This window comes from Marmota marmota, unplaced genomic scaffold (assembly GCF_001458135.2).
Source record: "Marmota marmota marmota unplaced genomic scaffold, marMar, whole genome shotgun sequence".
NCBI lineage: Eukaryota > Metazoa > Chordata > Mammalia > Rodentia > Sciuridae > Marmota > Marmota marmota.
Window position 1 is genome coordinate 4,511,532 of NW_026000136.1, and position 12,613 is coordinate 4,524,144.

The following is a 12,613-nucleotide window of genomic DNA, read 5'->3' on the forward strand; positions in this document are numbered from 1 at the left end:
GCAGCATTGAGGAGCAGGGGACTTGTGTCTACTCTGATGTGACAGACCAGGGTTCAACCCCCAACTCCACCAACCACGTATCAGCTCAATTGGTGTCCTGAGGCCAACGCAGCCAAGTGCCACAGACCGGGCAGTTGAAGCAGCGGAGACTTATTCTTCCACAGTTCTGGAGAAAGCAAGTTCAAAATCGAGTTGTAGCAGGGTTGTGCGCCCTCTGGAGGCTGGTGAGGGTCGGGGGCCTCCATCCTGCTTCTTCCCCTTCTGGGGGCTTCAGGCATTCCATGGAGTGTAGCTAGGTCCCTTTGATCACTGCCCCTGCTCCCATGTGGCCTCCTCCCTCCGGTTCTCTTCTTATGAGGACACCAGTTATGGAATTGAGGGCTTGTCCCAATCAAATAGGACCTCACCTCAGGATCCCAGGGACCACTCTGCTTGCATCCAGACCCAGTTCACTATGACCCTAAACCCAGAGCTATCCCTGGAGAACTGAACCCAGGCAAGTGTGCTACCCCTGAGCCCCAGCCCCGGCCCTCGGGGCTGCTTTATTGAAATTTGAGGTGCCTGGGGTGCAGCTCAATGATATGACACTTGTCTAGCATGCATGAAGCCCAGGTTCTGTCTGCAACACTGCACAAAACAAATTTCTTAAAAGTCCATGTTAGGTACAGAGGGAGCAACAGAGTAGGAGATGATTCCCCTGAAACTGCTCCTCACAGATCCCAAGAGGATGTGTCACACCACAGGGCCCCACGGAAGCTCTAGGTTGGTCCAAGGGTCACAGTGCTCAAAGGCCCTGGATGTGGTCCCAGGGGAAGGGCAGGTGAGGTGGGGTCACCAGGGTCAGGTTTGTCCAGTGTGAGTCATTTCAACATTCTGAGGGGCTGTCCTTGGGTCCTGGGGGACTAGGGCAGATGTCCAGGAGTGTGACAGCCCACTGGGCTCTGGGTTGACTGATTTGTATTTGAGAAGCACATTCCCCTGAGGAGGACACCTTCTTGTGGAGGGTAGAGTATGATAAGGGGACAGAGGCCAAGGCCAGGTGACTCAGGTATATCATGGGACATTGCAGAAGAAAGTGTCCGGGCATGGAACATGCAGGAACTAGAAGCAAAATTGATGCTTTCTGCTTCTGGCCCTTCTCCAGAGAGCCCAAGATGCTGACTCCTGGGGATGCCCAGTGGCCCCAAGACTTGGGTAGAATGAGGATATGAGTCTTTGCAGTCCTGCCTTATGTAGAATATATAGAGATATATAATCCTTTTTTTTTTCTTGGTACTCAAGATTGAACACAGGGGTGCTCAACCACTGAGCCACATCCCCAGCCCTATTTATTTTTTTATTTTGAAACAGGGTCTCACTAAGTTGCTTGGTGCCTCAGTAAGTTCATGAGGCTGGCCTCAAACTTGTGATCCTCCTGCCTCAGCCTCCCAAGTTGCCAGGATTACAGGTGTGCACTACCATGCCTGGCAATATATTCCACATTTTTTAAAGAAAACTTTTCAGGATGGGGTTGTGGCTCAGTAATTAAGCAGTCCTGAGTTCAATTCCCAGTACCAAAAGAAAAAAAAAAAAAACATTTCACTGAAGCCTAACACTCAAACCAGAAAAGAATCTGAAACATAAGCTCAGAGCTTGCTGTGTGTTCAGAGTGGAAACCCTGTGTTGCCAGCTCCCAGGGCTGAAAAGAGGGAGACAGAGCACCTGGCTTCTGAGAAGCCCTGTAGGCCCCTGCCGGATCCCTAACCCCCACAGATAACCTTGATCCTGCCACCTCCCACCTGGGGTTCTCTTTTGTGTCCAGCTTTCACCCAACATTCATGTCTATGAAATTCACCCTCGTGCATGTGGGTAGCTTGTGTGTTCTCATTGCTGTGTATTTTTTCTGTTGTGAAGGTGACATTGTTCGTTCATGCATGCTCTTTGTTCACAGGCATGTGGTTTTGCAGAGTTTGCAGCACGGGGTTAATACAAATAGTGTAACTATGCACATTCTTGAATGTGTTTGGTGACAATACCTCTCAGTTGAGTTGCCGGGACCCAGGCATGCACAAATTTAGCTTTACAAGATGGCAGTGAAGTGGTTTCGAAGGGGTGGTTTGAAAGGTCTGCTGCAGCATAGCAAATCACCCTACAGCTTGGCTCAAAACAACATTTTATTGCTCCTTATGCACATACAATCTGGCTGGACCCAGCACTCTCTGTTGGCTATAACATTAAAAAAAAAAATGTTCTTTATTCAGTCGATTGGAATAGCTACAAGGTGCCTGGGCCCCTCCACCTGGCTGCTTGGGCTTCCTCACAACATGGTGGCATCCCAGCAGTTGCTCTTACTTGGTGGGTGACTTTCAAGGAGAAAAAGCAGACACTGCCAGGTTTCCTAAAGCCTTGGCCCAGAATGGGCACAGTGCCACAGTGACTTCATACTTTTGGCCAAAACAAGTCAGAAGGTTGATGAGATAGGTTCAAGGGAAGGGGAGACAGACCAACTTCTTGATGCGGAGCAACTTGTGCAGGAAGGGACAGTGGACGAGAGCCATCTCTGGAGGCCCCCAGGAGTATACCCTCTCTGCCTCCACCTACCATGTGTGAGAGTTCGGGGGTGTTTGCATCCTCCCCCGTCCTGTAGAACATCCTCCACACAATCAGAATTTTGGCAAGCAAGCCCAGAAGCACACACAGCAGTACTCTGTCCCAAGGAAAGCACCAGTTCTGCTGCAGAAGGGCTCTAGGGCAACCCAAGGGGGAGACTGGTTGTCTCCCACCCAGCCCTACCTCCAGGCTTCCTCCCTCCAGAGGATCGGGGAAGCCATGGCTGGCAGTCGGTGTGGGGGCTTCACATTTGCATAAGCTGGGGGAGAGCTGGCTGCAAAAGAGCTGTAAGCAAGGTTGGCACGGCAGCCCAAATGCTCCAAAGCACTCAAAATAGACCCTGGAAAAGAAAGAAGCCAGAGAGGAGGCGTGACGACCCGGCAGCCATCAGAACTTTGTGTCCAGACTCCAGTCCTCTCCAGTGGTCACCTGACTTCATGTTCAAACTGGTCACCGATGTGCACAGCACGCACTTGTTAAAAGCAACAGGCCCAGCCTAGAGCCTGTGGTGTTGAGTGGGGGAGGTAGGCTCCATTCTTTCTGCTCCATAAATGGAGACCCAGTCGTCAGAAGCTACGTGGGATGGTGAGGGAGAAAGTGTGGGTTTTGGCAATAGGAATGAACTTGGTGGACACAGACTCCCTGGCTATAAACACAAATACATGTGCTATGGTTTGGATGAGTGTCCCACAGAGGCCCAGGTGTTGAAGGCTTGGCCCCAGCTTGGTGGGAGGTGGTGGAGTCTTCAAGAGGGCAGTGTCTATTGAGAAGATTTAGGTCACTGGGGACACTCCGTAGAAGGGAACTGTGGGACCCCAGCTCCTCCCTGTTTTCTCTTTTGGAGGCAAACAGTGTTGTCACATGCTGCTGCCACAATGTGCTGCCTCACCATTGGCCCAAAACAGCAAGACCAACTGACCATGGACTGAAACCCCCAAAACTGTGAGCCAAAATAAACATTTTCTCTTTATAAACAGATTATCTCAGCTTATTTGTTACAGTAACAAGAAGCTAACTAACAAAGCATGGCTGAGCTCAGAAGAAAGAAAAAAAATCTTTCTTTTTTTTTTTTTTTTTTGGTACCCAGACTGAACCCAGTGGTGAGCCACATCCCACGTCCTTTTTATCTTTTATTTAGAATCAGGGCCTCACTAAGTTGCTTATGGCCTCACTAAATTGCTGAGGCTGGCCTTGAATTTGTGATCCTCCTCAGTCTCTCAAGTTTTCTCACCTGGTGAAAAAGACAAATTCTTTCTTTCTTTTTATAATTTTTAGCTGTAGTTGGACACAATATCTATGTTTTATTTTTTACTTTTATGTGGTGCTGAGGATTGAACCCAGTGCCTCACATGTGCTAAGCGAGTGCTCTACCACTGAGCCACAGCCCCAGCCCAAGAAGGACAAATTCTTAAATGCAAAGAACTCTCAGACAGAGCAGGAAGGTTGGGCTAGAGCACCCTGGCCTGGGGGTGCAGCCCCCCAGTTGCAACTGGAGAGGTAACCTTCAAACCGGGCAATACTTGACCTTGAATCTGAGAAGTTGAGCAAAACCAGACATGGCTCAGAATGCAAATCACTGAAGAGCTGCCCAGTGAAGGGGACAGCACAACCCTGGATTCCAGACCCAAAAAAGGCTCAGAATATGTGTTCTTTTCAGGGTCTTTGGGTGCTCACCAGGGACTGGGGGTGCCTAGAGGGAGACTCTTATGGAATGGGTATTAGGGTGTTATGGATTTCTGTCTGGAATGATGGAAAAGTTCTGTAACCAGATGGTGGCACCACATGGCAAAGGTACTTAATGCTACTGAATTGCACACTTCAACATGGTTAAAACCGTGCATTTTATGTTGTGTACATTTTGTCACAATTAAAAAAACAACAACAACAACACATATTGGAAACAAGGAGGCAGAATTATCGTTACTTGCAAATAATGTAACTGTCTACCTGGAAAACCCACAGGAAACCATTAGGACCAATAAAAGCATTATTCCCAAATCAATGGTTTCAACATGCCAGCAATAATTAGTGAGGAAATACAGCAGCGAAGGATAACTGCAATGATGGAAACAGATGGTCAGTCACAATAGTAGTAAGACATACAACACAGAGTAATTAATTGAATGAAATGAGCAGAGTTTATATACAAGGGGGCTACATGTCTGGAGCTGCTCAAGATATATTTGTAAAAAAAAAGTTACCCTGCATAAGGAATTAAAAGGAAAAAAATAATAGTTAGCAAAGACAATGCTAAACCTGTTGGTACATATAAAGACTAACTGTTTAAAAAATTAAAACAGTAATAGTGACTTGTTTAGAATGGTTTAAAACAACATATGCCTAATTATGAAACTCTAGACATCAATAATGAAATTATTGATGCTTTTGGAGGGAAAAGGGGTACTGGGGATTGAATTCAGGGGCACTCGACCACTGAGCCACATCCCCAGCCCTATTTTATATTTTATTTAAAGACAGGGTCTCATTGAATTGCCTAGGGCCTTGATAAATTGTTGAGGTTGGCTTTGAACTTGCGATCCTCCTGCCTCAGCCTCCCGACCCACTATTAGTGAATCCTGGTAAGAAGTCCATAGGTATTCATTATACTGCTCTTTAAGTCATTTTTTAAGACTGATTTGTTTTTCAAAATAAAAAAAAAAAGTTTAAGAAATAATTGGGCTGGTGTGGTGGCACACACCTGTAATCCCAGCAGCTCAGGAGGCTGAAGCAGGAGGATCACAAGTTTAAAGCCAGTCTTAGAAACTTAGTGAGGCTCTAGGTAACTTAGAGAGACCCTGTTTCAAAATAAAACATTAAAAAAAGAGCTGGGGATGTGGCTCAATGGTTAAGCATCCCTGCTTTCAATTCAAGTCACAAACAAATAAAAAATAAAAACAGTACCCTACTGTTCTAAAGGTATGTCCTAAAATATATTCAGATGATATGATATCTTGGATTTTCAAATCTGGAATGGAATAGGGGGAGAGGTATAGGTGTAGATGAAACAAGACTGGCTATGAGTTGAAAATTGCTGAAGCCCTTGAAGTTTGTTACCTTATTCTATTGATTGTTGTATAATAAAAAGATTTTTAAAGTCAATGACTTCATTTTTGTCTGCAGATGACAGGGTTGCCTATGAGAAAAATACTAAAGCAAAAAGTTCCAGAATAACAATTATAGGGAGGTTTCCAGATCCAAGGTTAATGTACAACCTTGAAATAGGAATTTCTTTCCTCTGTTCCATCAATGAACAACTGGAATTCGAGACTAAAAATACAATACCCTTTATATTATCACCCCAAAATTAAATGTGTATAACACTAACAAAACGTATGCGGGATCTATATGAGGAAAACTACAAAACTCTAATGATAAAATCAAAGAAGATTGAAATAAATGGAGAGGTATTCCATGTTCATGGATAGAAAGACTCAGGATTGTCGAGAGGTCAACTCTTCCCTACTTACCTGTAGATTCAACAAAATCTATTCAAAATCTCAGCAAATAATTTTGTGGATAATGAAAAACTAATTTTAAAATTTACAGAGAGAGGCAAAAAAAATCCAGCCGACACCATATTGAAGAAGAGCCAAGATGGAGGACTGACACTGCCTGACTTCAAGACTAACTGTAAGGTTATGGTCACCAAGATGGTATGATATGGCTGAAAGAAGAGACAAATAAATCAATGGGACAGAATAGAAAGCCCAGAAATAAACACACACACACACACACACAAAAAAAAAAGCATGTTTTTCAGAAAATCATAGAGCAGATCTGAGCTCCTTAGTAGGTTTTCACTACAAGAAAAAAGGAGAAATTCATTTCATTAAAAATATTTCTGGGCTGGGGATGTGGCTCAAGCGGTAGCGCGCTCGCGTGGCATGAGTGCGGCCCGGGTTCGATCCTCAGCACCACATACCAACAAAGATGTTGTGTCCGCCGAAAACTAAAATAAATGTTAAAATTCTCTCTCTCTCTCTCTCTCTCTCTCTCTCTCTTTTCTAAAAAAAAAAAAAATATTTCTTTTGGGGCTGGGGTTGTGGCTCAGTGGTAGAGCACTTGCCTGGCATGTGTGAGGCACTGGGTTCGATTCTCAACACTGCATATAAATAAATAAAATAAATTCCATTGACAACCAAGAAAATATTTTGAAAATATTTCTTTCTACCTGATTGCCCTTTCCCACCACCCACTGGGGATGGTTTCTCTGAGAACCTGGTCAACTCCTGATCAGTCTGGCTCTGTGGCAGCGACCTCCTGTTCAGGTTCACCATGCCTAGCCCTCTGCTGGGCAGGCCCACTCTCCACGGCCTTCCCTGGGGTCCCAGCTCCCTGCCTTCTGGATGCTCTCTGCTCCTAAAACTGACGACTTACGGTGATTTGGAACTGACCACATGCCAGGCACCATTTCTGTTGCTTTACATGAACGGACTCATTTACGCCTCCCTACATCCCTCAAGGTGGGTGGTATTATTTCCTCAGTTCAGATGAGGAAACTGAGGCACAGGGAGAGAAGCTAACTTGCAAAATATTGGAAGAACTCAACGCAGCCACAGGTGACCTGCCCCCAGACTCTTCCCAATCTAGGCCTGCTGACTCCTCCCCCTACCCCATCACCTGGAGCTCCTGGAGGACAGTGAGTGTCCATGTGTGTTGAATGAAAGGAGTCCTGACTGTGGGGTGACAGGTCACCCGGGGACTCCACCTCTGCTCTTGCTGCAGCATCTTTGACACAAACATACCTAATCATGCTCCAATGCTTACTGTGACCCTAGGGTGTGCAATCAGTGTGCTCCATGGTGACAGACATCAGTCACGTCCAGCAGGTACCAGTTCCCAGGAACTTCTTCCGGTCTGTGTCCCCCACCCCCTGGCCTCGGTGTTTGGCTTGCTGCACTACCAGGAGCATCCATGGCAAGTCTGTGAGTCTTAGGTGACACCAGGTCAACTCTCCCAACACATCCCTAGCCTCAGTGGCTGAGCACTGGGCAGGGGACTATATCTCCTGCGATTCCACACTGCACAATCTAGGCCTTTCCCCGCTTCTGTTTTCTCTTCTGTGGGGTAGAAGCAAGAGTAGAACCATTCAGTAGTCGCAGGGGCCTGCCCATCGACTGGGCATGCACAGCAACCCCTAACACAGCCCTGGCCTGGGCCTGGGGCTCACCCGAGAGGTGGCAGAGGCCACTGTCCTTAGAGTTGTTATCACTGCATGATGTTCTGTCCTAAGCAGAGCACTTTAGGACTGAGATGCTTCACTCTGAGGCACTTTCTCGAAGGAACCATCCAGGAGCAAGAGCCCTGGCAAGGAGACGCTCCAGTAGCCAGGCGTGGTAGCCTATAACCTGTGATCCCAATGACTCAGGAGGCTGAGGCAGGAGGATCTCAAGTTCAAAGCCAGCCTCAACAACTTAACAAGACTCTGTCTGAAAATAAAAAATAGAAAGGGCTGGGGATGTGGTGAGTGGATAAGCACCCCTGGGTTCAATCCCCAGTACCAAAAAAAATTTTAAAAAGAAGAAGAGAGATGCCCCAGAAGCAGCTCCTGAAACAAGACAAATCTGAGAATGTCTGTGGGAACCCAGAAAAGCCCACTCAGTGGGCAGCTGGAGTTCCACCCTATTAGGGCCTCTGGTGCTGCAGGACATGACTCAGAGCTGTCCCTCCCTGGGGACAAGGAAGCCTGAGAGTTTATCCACCATCATGGACTAGGGCCACTCCCCACCATTAGCTGCCTGGCAGGGCCAGCCCCACTTGTGTGCCCAGGCTGAGTGCCCTGAGGTGGACGAAACACCTACGATAGGATGCTGTCCCAAAATTCAGTGGCCAGGAAGGAGGGGAGAAGAGGGAGACAGAGATAGAGTGGGGGCTGCGGATGGAGAGAGGAGAGGGACAGGGAGGGAGGGGGACAGGGCAGACGCTGTAGCAACGGTGCGGGGCAGGTGAGGCCTGAAGGCCCCCACGTCGCCCACTCTCCTTCCAGTCACTGCAACCTGCTCCAGGTCACTCCCTGGTCACCTGGACACCATGGCAGTTCCCAGGCTTATTTGCTGGCCTAGGTATGGAAGTCACCTGGCCAGTAAGACCCTGACACCTGGCCCTTGCCCTCTCATACCTGTCTGTGCTGGGACAACACTGATTCCTCCCTCCCGGGATGTTGCGGCCCTATTGTCTAGAAGAAGCAACGAACACCTGCTTTGGGGTCTTCACCTGTCTGTCCCAAGATGGACACTTCCCCTGGTTGATGGGTGCACCACAGTCCAGGTTTGCTCAATGGGCCGGCAGAGAGCGGGTATGGAGCCCAGGCCTGCACCTTCAGCCTCAGAGGCTGCACGGGCAGAAGCTGTTTTTGTGCAGACAGTAAAGGTTTGTTGTGTTCCAAGGCAGGGCTGTGGAACCTTAAATGTCAGGGGTCCCTTAGAGCTGGTAAGAGCCGCTTGCCAGAAAATTCACACTTACTATAAGGGGCCCTGCGTTCTGATTCTGGGATTTCACAAAGTGCCCAGCGTTTGGAAGTGGCTTAGCCTCAGTCCCTCCAGGGGCGAGTGGAAAGTAGAATGTCCAGGAAGGGAGTGGCGAGCCCACCTGCCCATCCAGGGCTGAATCTGGTCCCACAGCCTGAGACTCCAACCTCCACCCTTCCCCTAATCCCTGACTGTGCCTCACCCCCCAGAGGACCTGGGTACATTTCATGATGGTCCCTAGAGAGGTCTCCCAGACTCTGAAATGTCCTCCACCCCAGCCTCCAGGATCTCAGGAAGGTGAGACTCCTAGAAGTCACCTATCTGGAGTCAACTGGACACCGTGTGCAAGAAGAGAAGGCCACCACATGGAGCCACCTGGCTGGTCCCCAGGACCTCACCCCAATTTCCCCAGGCCCAAGAGAGGGAACAGGATGAGGTCCCCACACAGCAGGCCTACAAAACAACAGATGGTGGGTCGTGACCTGTGAAGGGCACCTGACCCGTGAAGGGCTCCTCAGGGCCAGGGTGGATGACTGTTTGCAAAAGACCGAGGCTCAGGCAGGGGGCCAGAGGGTGGTCCCAGCCAGCCCACCCTCCACATGGACCACAACACTTAAGGCTTTAACTCTGGGGCCGGAAGCCCTGTGCCTGCCCCAGGGCGGGTTAGGTGGGTTGCTGTGGGACTGTAGGAAAGGCCAGAAGCTCACCCCTCGCTCCTCACCAGCCTCCTTCCCCGTCTATGGCTGCCTGAGGCAGGCGGGGGCCTCCATACTCAGAAGCAATTTGTGGAATCTTTCTGGAAACTTCTCAGGCACTTCTTATTGGGAAGGCAGGATGGTGCTTCTGCCATCCCTCCTTCCACCCTGCCCCAAGAGGGGGGCCAGTGTGGTGGAATGTGGGGTAAGGATGGCAGCTGAACCCTGGGCATGAGGCCAGCACTCACAGCTCTGCCGATGGACACCGTGAGCTCATGCACCACTGGACACACCCCACCCAGACTCTGCCTGCCCCTCTTCAGCCTCTTCATGATTAAAATGGCTCTTGTGGGGCTAGGGTTGTGGCTCAGAGGTAGAGCGCTTGCCTGGCATGCATGAGACTCTGGGTTCGATCCTCAGCACCACATAAAAATAAAATAAAAAGATTGTGTCCACCCATAACTAAAAAAAATATTTAAAAAATATTTATGCTTAAAAAAATGGCTCTTATTCTGGGCACCACTGCCCACAGAGTAGGCAAGCAGGCTCTGGAGGGCATCGTGGAGTGGTAGAAAAGCTGGGCAGGAGCAAGAGTCCTGGCGGGAGACAACCCACAGCCAGGCGCTCTCCCTGGTGACCAGAGATGGCTGTACCCATCAGTTTGTCCCCACTGTGACCCCTGCCCCTAGGGGATCACCAACCACAAGAGGCTGTGACAGCCCAACCCACCAGAGCAGTCATGACCTGAAGGCTCAGACATGACAACAGGGAAATGAGCAGAGAGTGCCTGAGAAATGAGCTGGAGATGCTGGGCACGGTGGTGCATGCCTGTAAACCCAGCGGCTCGGGAGGCTGAGGCAGAAGGATCACAGGTTCAAAGCCAGCCTCAGCAATTTAGGGAGACTGCACACAACCTAGTGAGACCCTGTCTCAAGAAAATAAATAAATAAAGCTGGGAATGTGGCTCAGTGTTAAGCAGCCTGGATTCAATCCCTGGTATCCTGCACCCCTCCCCCCCCCAAAAAAAAAAAGAAAAAGAAATGAGCTAGACAAGGGGTATTGACACTTTCTAGGTTGGGGGTTACTTGGAGGGTGGGAGACTGAGGACAGCCTCCTTGCCCAGTACCCACACTGCTCCTCTGTAGCCCCTCAAAGCCATCCATGGCATTTTCTGTGACCGTGGTCACAGTTGAGGGCTGTGCTGTCCTGTGTAAGAGGCCTTGGCCACACACAGCTACTGAGCACTGGAAATATGTGTGGGGGAGGAGCTAAGTTCTAGTTCACCTCTCATTCATTTAAATTTAAACAGCCAGGTGTGGCGAATGACTACAGTTCTGGGGAGCACAGGACAGACCCCTCAATAACTCAGCCACCCCTGGCCACGGCACATGGCCCCACCCCCATCAGAGTAAATTGGGAGGGCCTTCCTCCTCAGGGGACCACAGCTGCCCAGCAGGTGGGGAACTGCAAGGCGCCCATCATGTTCTGCCCAGGGGGTGTTGGAATGCAGGCCACTCTGGCTGATCCACCTGATCCCTGGGGGCTGCAGCCCCTTTGGGACCTCACATGCTACTTCTCTGGGCCTCTGCATGCTGCCTGGCCACCACCCAACCAGCGTAGTCTCCAACCAGCCTGCCAGCAGCTCGCAGGTCACTGGGTCTTGGATTCCATTTGTCCCAGCCTAACAATATTGTCCTCCAGCACAGCGCCAGGCTCTGTCCCCTGCATGCAGCTGGTGGATTCATGGGGACACAGAAAAGAGACAACTCTGGTCATGAGCACATTCCCAGCCCCTGAGCTGAGGCCAACAGGTGGTTTCTGGGATGGCTCCCCAGAGGGAGGCAGACGGCTAGCCTGGGTAGTTGAGTCGGGGAGTGACTGGACCCTCCAGGTAGAGGGACCAACTGTGCAAAGGGCCAGGGCATAAACCTGAGGAGTGGGGAGTGGTGGGCTGCACAGGCTGGGGGTTCCCAACTGGCACCAGGGTTTGTATCCTGAGTCCTGCTGAGACCACATCCAAGAGCAGCTGAGATCCATGGCCAAGGTCACTGGGTGGCTGGTGGACCCACATTAGAGGTGACCCTGGATGCTTACGTGTCTGCAGCAGCCCAGTACCTGGACCCTAGGAGCAGGCCATCCCCAGGGCCCTCTCTCTTTCCTTGAAAGACCAAGCCCTGTTTTTACCCAGCAGCTACCACACACCAGACTCCTCCATGTCCACTGTCCTTCCATCAGCATGGACGGGCTTCTGTGGTTTTGCAAGAAATCTAAGGATCAGAGAGATTCAGCAAAGCGATCAAAGACACAGTAGAGACGAACTTTGAGTCAGGAGAGCCAGGACACCAGTGTGGAGACACCTGTCAGCAGAGCGTGTGTGTGTATCACTAAGTGCATGTGTGAATCAGGGTGTCTGTGTGTGAATTCATGTGTACCACTGTGTGTGTAAATTACTATGAATCAGTGTGTGTCTCTGTGTGTTTCTGGTGTTGTCTGTGTGAATTAGCATATGTCACTGTGTTACTATGATTGTCCCTGTCACTGCATGTGGCCTCCCAAGCCTATGATTTCAGTTTCAAGTGCAATCAAAGCTGAGCATGTGGGTGACACTCTGCTTCAAAGCTCTGATTTGCTTGCAAATGTCCTTCAAGAAGCAAAGGAGACAGGAGACAGGAAAGGAGGGGTGGGGACGGGAGAAGAGAGGAGAGGTGGGGACAGAGCCAGTAGAGGCATTGCTCAGCATCAGGAGCGCTGGGAAGGAAACCAAGGCAGCTATGCCGGCACCTGACAGGGGCCCAAGACCTCTGGGACTGTCACGCCCTGTGGGCAAAGGGGCCTTACAGAAATCCTTCCAGACCCTGACCA